The sequence below is a fragment of the Sceloporus undulatus genome, chromosome 2 (genome assembly GCF_019175285.1).
Source record: "Sceloporus undulatus isolate JIND9_A2432 ecotype Alabama chromosome 2, SceUnd_v1.1, whole genome shotgun sequence".
NCBI classification, from domain to species: domain Eukaryota; kingdom Metazoa; phylum Chordata; class Lepidosauria; order Squamata; family Phrynosomatidae; genus Sceloporus; species Sceloporus undulatus.
Genome location: NC_056523.1, coordinates 117,974,910 through 117,984,648, shown reverse-complemented (window position 1 = coordinate 117,984,648; position 9,739 = coordinate 117,974,910).

The window sequence follows — 9,739 nt, the reverse complement described above, 5'->3', positions numbered from 1 at the left end:
GGACAAGTCTACATAGGGACCACCAAACGCAGTGTGCAAACAAGAATCAAGGAACACGAGAGACACTACAGACTGGGCCAGCCAGAAAAATCAGCAGTAGCCGAACATGCCACAAACCATCCTGGGCATAAAATACTGTTTGAAAACACTGAAGTTCTGGACCATGCCAACCACTACCATGTCAGGATGCACAGGGAAGCCATTGAAATCCACAAACATCTGGGCAATTTCAAACGGAAAGAAGAAACCCTTAAAGTGAACAAAATTTGGCTACCAGTCCTGAGGAATAGCAAAATAAGGATTCAGCAAATGCAAATGGGAAACCACTCAGACTCAGGGGCCTTTCCAGCAGATAATGATCACCAGTTAACAGACATTAATCCTCTTTTGTATTAGTCTCCCAGCCTAAGGCCTGCCATCAGCACAGAACAATACACATGCAAATCACTCCTGCATTCCCAGGCTCACACAGTATATATAGATGCACTTTTTCCAGGCAAGTATTATCTGAAGATGCCAGCCACAGATGCTGGCGAAACGTGAGGAAGAAAATCTCCTAGAACATGGCCACATAGCCCCCCCCCTCAAAAACACACACACACAAAAAAAAACAAATTTAAGGAAAATAGGACTAATTATGGCTATAATCAGAATGGTTATATCTTGACTCCAGTATGTCTGAATGCCAGCTGTTGAAGGATATGAATTGGAGTCCTGCTTGTGAGTTTACCATAAGTATCTGTTTGGCATAGACTATAACCTAGATTGCCTTAATCCACAACATTCACTGTGGTCCTCACCACTCTCAAGTGGAAATATGTCTGTTGACAAACAGATACATTTAAAAACTCATGTGTGAACTGTGTTCACACCATAAAAGGTTAGATTTGGACATGGCTTGAGACTACATCAATAGCATTTATAACACTTCTGAAAGAGATATAACATTTCTCACTGAGTTTCCAATCACATTTTTGACAGCTGGTTTAGACACAGGAAACTCTTTAAAAAGAAAAAAGAAAAAACTTCTACTAGTTCACTTTCATCATATAGTTTCATATTCCAGCTTTGGCTATGTTCAGGTTTCCCACCACAAAAGATAAAGTCTCTTCGGAAGGTCCCCATAAAATGGGTCTCCCCCCAATAAAAAGTTCTGGTTTATTCAACTATGAAAAATATAGGAACATAATAAGTTTTCATTGGTTGTTGGAAAATAGTTGATATCTAGAGTTATTTTAAAATTTTATTGAAGATTTGTTCACTTTGAACTGTTATAAAATTTTCTTTTTGAGGAGGATAAAAAGGGAGAGAATTCTGGTGGTTTACAGATGGCCCGTTTGGGGCAGCCTGTTCCTGCCCATTTCCCCACTGGATTGGGGCCTCAGCTGCTACAGCGGCAGCCTCTGAGGCCCCAATCTGCTGCTTACCAGGCCACGGGGAAGTGGCAAAAGGCTGCTTCCCCGCGGCGTGGAAAGGGGTGTCCTTGGGGCTTCATGCCCCAAGGACACCTGATGGCGGCAGGGATGAACAGAAAGGGGCCGCTTGGCCCCTTTCTGCTTTATGTCACTGGCACAGCCATTTAAAGGCTGCGCCCAGCGACGCAAAGCCGGAAGGAGCTCCGAAACAGAGCTCTTTCTGGCGCCGTGGAAAGGGCACCCCAGGAGCCCTCATGCAGCGCCAGTACGTCACTTCTGTGCCACTCCGTTTGGAAGGGACACCCTTTCCTAACCCTAGTACGTACCCAGTACGTACTTTACGTGCGTCTGTAACGCGCCATTCTTCTGTTACAGCTGTTCAAGCATGCTGGTTTTTTAAATGACTTGCACTTTTATTGTTTTGCAAGACGGCTGAAAATACTGAACCTTTTTTGTTTTATGTTATCCTTTTATTTTATTTTATTTTTATCTCATTTTCTTCCCAACATTGGACAGAAAGTAGCTTGTAATAAAGCAAACATACTTAAATAAATAAATAAATAAATAAAGCCATCCAAAACAATACACACTATAAAAGTTTAAAAGGCATTAAGCAATCAATCCAATTAAAACATTTTTAAACAATTAAAAACCCATTCTGCAAAAATTACATATTAAAAATGTAGCACACCTATGAAACTACCTTCTAGCCCCAATGATTTAAAGCTGAAGGCCTGTTTAAATAAAAGGTCTTTGCCTACTGGAAAAAAAGAGAGGAGGACAACTAAGCTTCCCTTGGAAGGAAATTCCATAGCCTTGGAGCAGCCATGTTCATTAAGAAGCAAATACTTATTAAAGCATACCTATTAAAAAGCAAAATAAAATAAAATAAATATACTATAACACATTAAGAAAAGTTCTTTCCTTGTAAAACAGTAACTTCCCACAAACCTACTAGCATAAAAGTATCTTGTCCTCACAGTAATAAAAGAAAATGTTTTGCCAAGAGTTTTATTTTTATTTCAAATGATCCCTAATATAAGAAATGGAATGCCTTTTGTTTAATGGCAGAAAGAAACTTCCAGAATTGTTTGGTTGGCAATGAAACCCAGAATAAAATTAAAAATGCTGTGTGATGCTAAGGAAACAGATAGCTTGGGAGTTACTAATATTATACTGTATTATGAGGCCTGTTGTTTTGTATGTTTGAAAGAATGCAGATGAGAGAGCCTTGGAACTTGAAGGTCATGGTATAAGATTGGGTGGTATGGCTACCTTCTGTATGATAAATTAAAGGTGCAAATGCTGAATTTAAAAATCACTGTAATAAACCGGTTCTCTTCTGTGTTTGGTATAAGAAGATATGTTGTCCTGAGATAACATTAGTAACCTCACTACATTAAACATTTCTAAAAGAAAGAATGGGTTAAAAACTGGAGATGGTTGTTTTATGGTGATATTTTGTATTTTGAACAAGACAGCTAGAAGTTTAAATCAGGAGAAATGTTTCTTAAAGAAGGTAGAAATCTTTATTGGGTTGCTTATATAAAACTTAATGAAGTATTCACTCAAGGCAGAAAAATGCCGCAATAGAGGGTGGAGAAAATGAATTTTGTAAAGATAATGAACATATAATTTTCAAAGTGTATGCATTTGGTCTTTTGTATCCCTGGGGTTTCTGTTCTGGATGCCCCTGCAGATGTCAAAAAATGCAGGACTACATGTCTCATCTTCCCTATGGTAGCATGATACACATGTGACCAGGCTGGAATGGCCATGTACATGCACCACCATTGGATAGAATGGGATGGGGCCATCTTCAGATGCTCAATCTGCAGATGGCAAGCCCGTGAATGGAAGAGCCATCTCTTAATGGGTTTTAAAACTGGAGACAGAAGATGAGCGTATGGATGAGTACATGGCATTTGGGGCAAATGAATGTATGTGAGCAAAATGTGGACCAAAGATGTAATTTTTACTTTGTGTATTAATTTAAAAGAAATCTTGTATAAGGTGATATACAGATAGTACCTAACCCCAAATAATTTGTCAAAAATGTCCAAGATAGTTTCAAATCAATGCTGTGAATGTTTGCTGTGAATCCAAAATAACAACTGCTAGAACACTGTTTGCCCAAACTAGGAAATGGACTGAATTACTGATGATGGAATAAGGAATTGTTAAAGTTCATGATGGGCAAACTAACATACTCTCTACAACCAGCCCATCAGTAGTCTAGCCACAGCATTTTGGACCTCTGAAGGTTCTGAAAAGTTTCCAAAGGCAGCCCCATGCAAGGATGTCACTGGTGTGTGTGTGTGTGCAGCAAACATCTGTCTTTTGGCAGAAATGGCTGTGGCATTGACCTGTTTCCCTTTAAAATGCTGAATAGATGGTGTAGTTAAGGCTCAGTGGGAAGAGAAAAGAGAGGCCTCAGGGTTTTTTTTTTAATGAAATATTTTTAACATTTTTTTAAATTTTTTTTTATAAAACTTCTTTAAAAAGATAACATTTTAGCAAATTTTCACCTTAACCTCATAAAGCAATGTACCTGTAAATACATTTAGGCTGTGTGTATGATATTGTAATTAAAAGTTTAATTTTATATTTGCATGTTGTTTATGTCACAGCTATTGACATTGCATTTAGTGATACACGGAAATTACAATTTATGACTAATATTATTACAAAAGAACATTACAAAGGATTGTGTATGGTGTGGTATGGGAGGAAGTCAAAGGATGAGTGACACCATGAGTTACCTCACCAAGTGACATCAACTCAGTGACTCCAGCCTATCTAATTCTCAATGTAGGTCATCCATCAAGGTGACTAAAGATGATTCTGTTCCATAGCCTGAAGTCAGACTGAAAGAAATAATATTTATCATAAAGGAACAACTACATCTAAGAGACGACAACATGTTCTATAAGCTTGAGTATAAAGACTGGAAGCTGCTCAGTAATTCTCCCATGTGGTAGTGTTCAGGAAGTAAAGGCCTTACTCTTTCTGGCAAGATGTAACCCTGTCTTTCTCCAGAAGGTGTTCATCCCATCCCTTACCCACAACCTGTCCTTTTCTGGCTGTTTTAATATGCCAGGATGGACATGAATCCAACACACATGTGGTGGCTTTCATCTCACCAAGGATCCTGTCCAAATCTTCTGGCTGCACAAATCGAAATGTATCCAATAACACAATATATGCAAGAGCCAAAGTTTTATCCATTGGACCTGTATTAGCTACAACATCCAAGTCATCAGATCTACATCCTTTAGTTTTCCAAGTGCTGCATGAATTTTTCAGAATAAATTGTCAATCTGGATTCTGTTCTTGTGCAGCAGAGTGCAGAAGGCTCCTAACTGATCAAAATACCTCTGCTGGGTGACCTTGTACATATGCAGTGTGGCAGAGAAATATAAGGGTGCCTCCAACACCAATGGAGTCTTGCCCATGTTCACTGAGACTTGCTCCACGTTGTCCACCATCAGCACTTTAGTTTCTATCCCATTTGTTTAATTTCTGCTAGTTTCCTAATAAAACAGAAAGCTCACTTATCTCCACTCCATGGGTAGGGATTTCAGGGGCAGTTGTCTCCATTTCTCTAACCAATTGTCATTTCCAGAAAACAGTAAGGCCTCTGACAGGATCAATTGCCATGACAATGAAAATCTCCCCCAAAGCCACCAGGAATCCATCTGAATCCAACCCTCATGAGCATATGCCTGCAGAGGCTCCGAATCCCATTGAATCTAAACCCCACTAAGAAGTGATATGTCCATAAAAATAGAAATTTCCTACATACTCAGATCACCATCCCATTCAGCATAGAAAACAAAGTCCACAGTATGCCCTGAAGCATGGATGGCAGCAGATTCTACTGGGGCAGACCCATGGTTGGCAAACAGGAAATGAAGTCCTGAGCTTCTCCCAACAGAGTAGCCTCAGCATGAATATTGATGTTCTCGACACAACAAGCCGGGGGGACACTGGTACTGCTTCTAAAACCTACTTCATCAGCTCATAAAGGGAGATTGTGGGGCAGCAGAGTGGCATTACTTATTTTGCTCTATCCTAGGAGTTCTGGTAGTGCAGTTGTTAAATGCTGGTCCTGCAGTCACAGTACTGTAAGTTTGATACAGGAGGGCTCCAAGGTTGACTCCGCATTCCATCCTTTCATAGGACAAATCCTTTAATTCTAAGTGGTATAGAAATGCATTGCTATTGCTATCCTCAACTTCAAATGCATCAATTCATATTCAAATACATACCCAGCTTGGAATACATACACTCAAACCCAGTAAACTGTGGGACAGGATTCTTGGTGAGGGAGACAGAACTCTGATAGCCACTGAGATTCCACCTCCTTGTCTACCCCAATACTTTCCTGTTGCTGTACAGAAGACCCAAATGGCTAGATCTGGAAGAGATTAACCCCCTGCTGTCCAGCATCATCCAGTCAGGTCTTTGTAATACAAGCCAGGTCAGCATGTTCTTCTAGCATCAGACCTTGGATCATGGCTGTTTTTCCATTTTCTGACTTGGCACTGAGCACAGCATTTTCAGTTCTGAATAGCTGTTGCCAAAGCTATTCAGACTATTTGATTTGGGGGACAGTTTGAGGGCAGCCAACACCCTATTTCTCTCACCTTTCCCAGGCTAATATAACTGTCTCTCCACTTCATATCTTTACTTATCATGACATTGACCACACCCTGACTTACTTGCCCTCCCCTGCCCTCTGTATTAGACATTACTTCCAGCATCAGGCCAAGCTGCTAGAGATCAAAAGCAATGCAAATAAAACAGTGATCACCCAGCAGGAAAACTGGCCCTTCCCATTGCTCCCCCATGAACTAAATATCCCAATCACCCTTTGGTGTCACCACTAATAAACAACTGGATCAGTGAAAGCTGTAATTGAGGATTTATTCACTGTAAAATTTGCACATGACTGACTGGCATAGAAAACAGTATTTTCCATGGAGAAAATAGCATTTTCTGTGTGAAAAATAATATTTCAACAGAAAAATATTTATTCCTGCACAGAAAATACTGTTTTCTGCACAGAAAAAGGTGGTTATTGATTTGCTCTGTGTAAAATTTGTACATGACATTGAAAACAACATTTTCTCCCCAGTAAACAGCATTTTCTCCACAAGAATTAATATTCCTACATTGAAATATCATTTTCCACACAGAAAATGTTGTTTCCTGCACAAAAGATGCTATTTTCTGCACAAAATAGGCACGTGCAAATTTTTGTGCTGAATAAATCTCAAATTGTGAATAGTCTTCAAAAACTGCATGGTTTTTCAAGATTTTCTCACCATAGAGAGAAATTTGCAGAAATTATTCATTACTACTTTCAAGCAGAAACTTAAGTGCTAAACAGACAGAGGGTAAGGGGCCTTTTGAGCGCCAGATCGGGGGCGTGGGAACTGCACACCGCAGCCCTGATCTGGTGCTTTTTTGGGTCAAAAAGAAGAAGCAAAATGCCACTGTTTTGACCCAAAAAATCTGGTGCTCTTGCTGCTGCGGCAGCACTTTCCCATGCTTCTTTTGGTTTGAAGCATGTGAACACCACCCCAATGGAGTGCTGTAACATTGCTCACCATGCAGTCAGGTAGGCAGCGTGATGTCAGCTTACGGGTGGCATTGGGGCATGCATCATCCAAATGCCATGCCCCCACACCAGCCCCAAGCTGACACTGAGGCATGAGAAAGCAAATAGGCAACAGTATGTGTACAGAGGACAGACCGAGCTACTGCCGCCTATCTCAATTCAGAGGCAAATGAAAGATAAAGATGACATTTGGGAACTGCAATATGTCAGTCCTATTTCTCACAAGACTCCTTGGTGATGAGCTTGCCTCTTTCCTTTGCCAGTCATCCTAGAGGGATTAAACTCTTTTCATGATGCTTTACCTACTTTGATGATCCCAGCCCAAAATGAAAGTTTTATGTCTACTCAGGGATAGCCTAAAATCTGTCACTGCTTCTTATGCTTTTACTTTATGAATGTGTGAACACATTCATTCCCAGCCAGAAGCTGATTATCAGCTAACACTTGCAGTTTATAAATCAAGATTTTAGTGACACTGAAAACTGTGGAAGAAACATAACAGCAAAGGAGGGAGGAGAGATGAGAGAATCTGTGGGATGAAATTGTATGCTTTATTGCTCTCATCTCAGAAGCACAGGGTGAGTTATTCAGATGGGAATTAGCTTAAACGTTCATTCAGCAATACATAGCATCCTGTTTTGATTAGTTTAAGAGCAAGATTTTCTCAAAGTTCTGTCTCTCCCATCACATACACATACCTACAACAAACACTTTTCTTCCTTATAAAATTACCAATGAATTTGAGCTCTTAAAATTATATTTTTCCTTGGAGAAAAACATTGCCATTTTATGATTTAAGAAAACCAAATGACATGAATGGCATAGGCTGAACAATTGGAACAAATGTACACATTTCTCAAGAATTTGAAAGGCTCTTCTCCATATCTTTCTGTGATTTATAATGTCAATTCTAGGCACTGCTCAGCACCAGTTAAGAATGTCTGGAGGAGATTTTCAAGTAACAACTAATTAGAGATCAATGACCATTTGGCTGAGTCACAGGCTGTACAGACTGATGTTATACTCTGGCTGCAGGGCAGAGTGGAGGCATGGCATCCACAAAATGCACACTTTGACACTGCCTTGATGCTGCCAACATGCCGTGCACCTGACTGCATGGCGGGTGGCATCACGGCATTCCTTTGACACTGTGGCCAGATGACGCACCACCAAAAGGAGTGCCAGAAGGTGCCATGGCAACAGCAAAGGCACCCTTTCCACAGCACAAAAAGGAGCCACTTTTTGCAGCTCTTTTTTTTTTTTTTGCGCTGTGGAAATGCCATGGCTGTGGCATGTAGTTGCTGCAGCCTCAATCCAGAGCTTTAAGGGGCAGCTGCAAGCCATCCCTTAGGGATGGTCTATTCAGCCCCTCAGTTTTCATGATAAGAACTTTTCAAAATGTGTAGAATTTATAGAAAGAGAAGAACATAAGTTAAAACAAATTGAAACTGGGATAAAGTGAATTCCTAAATTTGCTCATTCAGACAGAAGACTATGAATGTCTACCTCTTTAAAACTGAGTTTGAATCCTTGCATCTAGTAATGGTTCTGCTGCTGAATTACACTTGCCACCTCTTTCTTCTGACAAACTCCTCATCTTTAACAACTACATGGCAGGCAGACATAACACAATCCTGTTAATAATTGGAACAAATCTCTTCCTACACTCAGTGGAAAGAATTTAAAAAAAAAACATGTGGGAGAAAATGAATAGAATATATTTTTTCATTCTGTATAGGTGTTTTAAAGTGGGATGGGCAGAGCTTGACCCCAAGGCCATTTTCACACACATTGCGTCCTTCAAAGACATCCTGATGTCTTCCACCACCACCACCCCCAAAAAAAGCCATCCAAAGATTTAATTTCCAGCCCCAGAAACCTCTAGGGATGACAATTTTACACCAGAATCAAGCAAATGCCCATCTCATGACCTGTTTTTCCCCATGAACAATCATTCCCCAAATTCAAGGATGAAATTCTTAAACCATTTACTGTTTTGCATTCTAGTGAAGGATCCTATAACTATGTTTTATAGGGTTCAAGCAGACCGGTGGCTTGGAGTGGGCTCTGGCCACTCCAGCCCTGGTCAGCCCCGATCAATGACAGATTGCAGTGACCAGATACTACCATCCTGAAGTTAGCCCCTGCCATGGCCTTGAACAGGCTGCCAGCAAGGAGTGGCCTTTCACTGCTCCTTTTTTGCCAGCTTTGGGCTGCTTTAGGCAGCCATGGAGTGGCTTTTGGGTGATCCTATATGGCTTGGGCCCGAGTTACTTGAGAGACTGCATCTCCCCATATAATCCGCCCCGCACACTCAGGACGTCGGGGAAGAACTTGTTGGAAATTCCATCTTCCAAACATGTTTCTACATCCTGGATGGCCTATTCAGTGGTGGCCCCACAAATCTGGAATGGTCTCCCCAAGGAGCTCTGTCTTGTGACCTCCCTGGTAACATTTAAAAAGAGGCTCAAAACCTTCCTCTTCTGTCAAGCCTTCCCCCCTGAAAAATGAAGCTGTGTATTCCTGTTCTCATCAATTCTCTGCCTTACCCTGTTGAATGATTGTGTTCAGATTTTGTATAATGTGTATTAGTGGATTTTTATCTATTTTTATCTATCTATTTTTATGAGATGTTTTTAATGGTTTTTATATGGTCTGTAAACCACTTTGATCTATGGAAAAGTGGTATACAAATAAA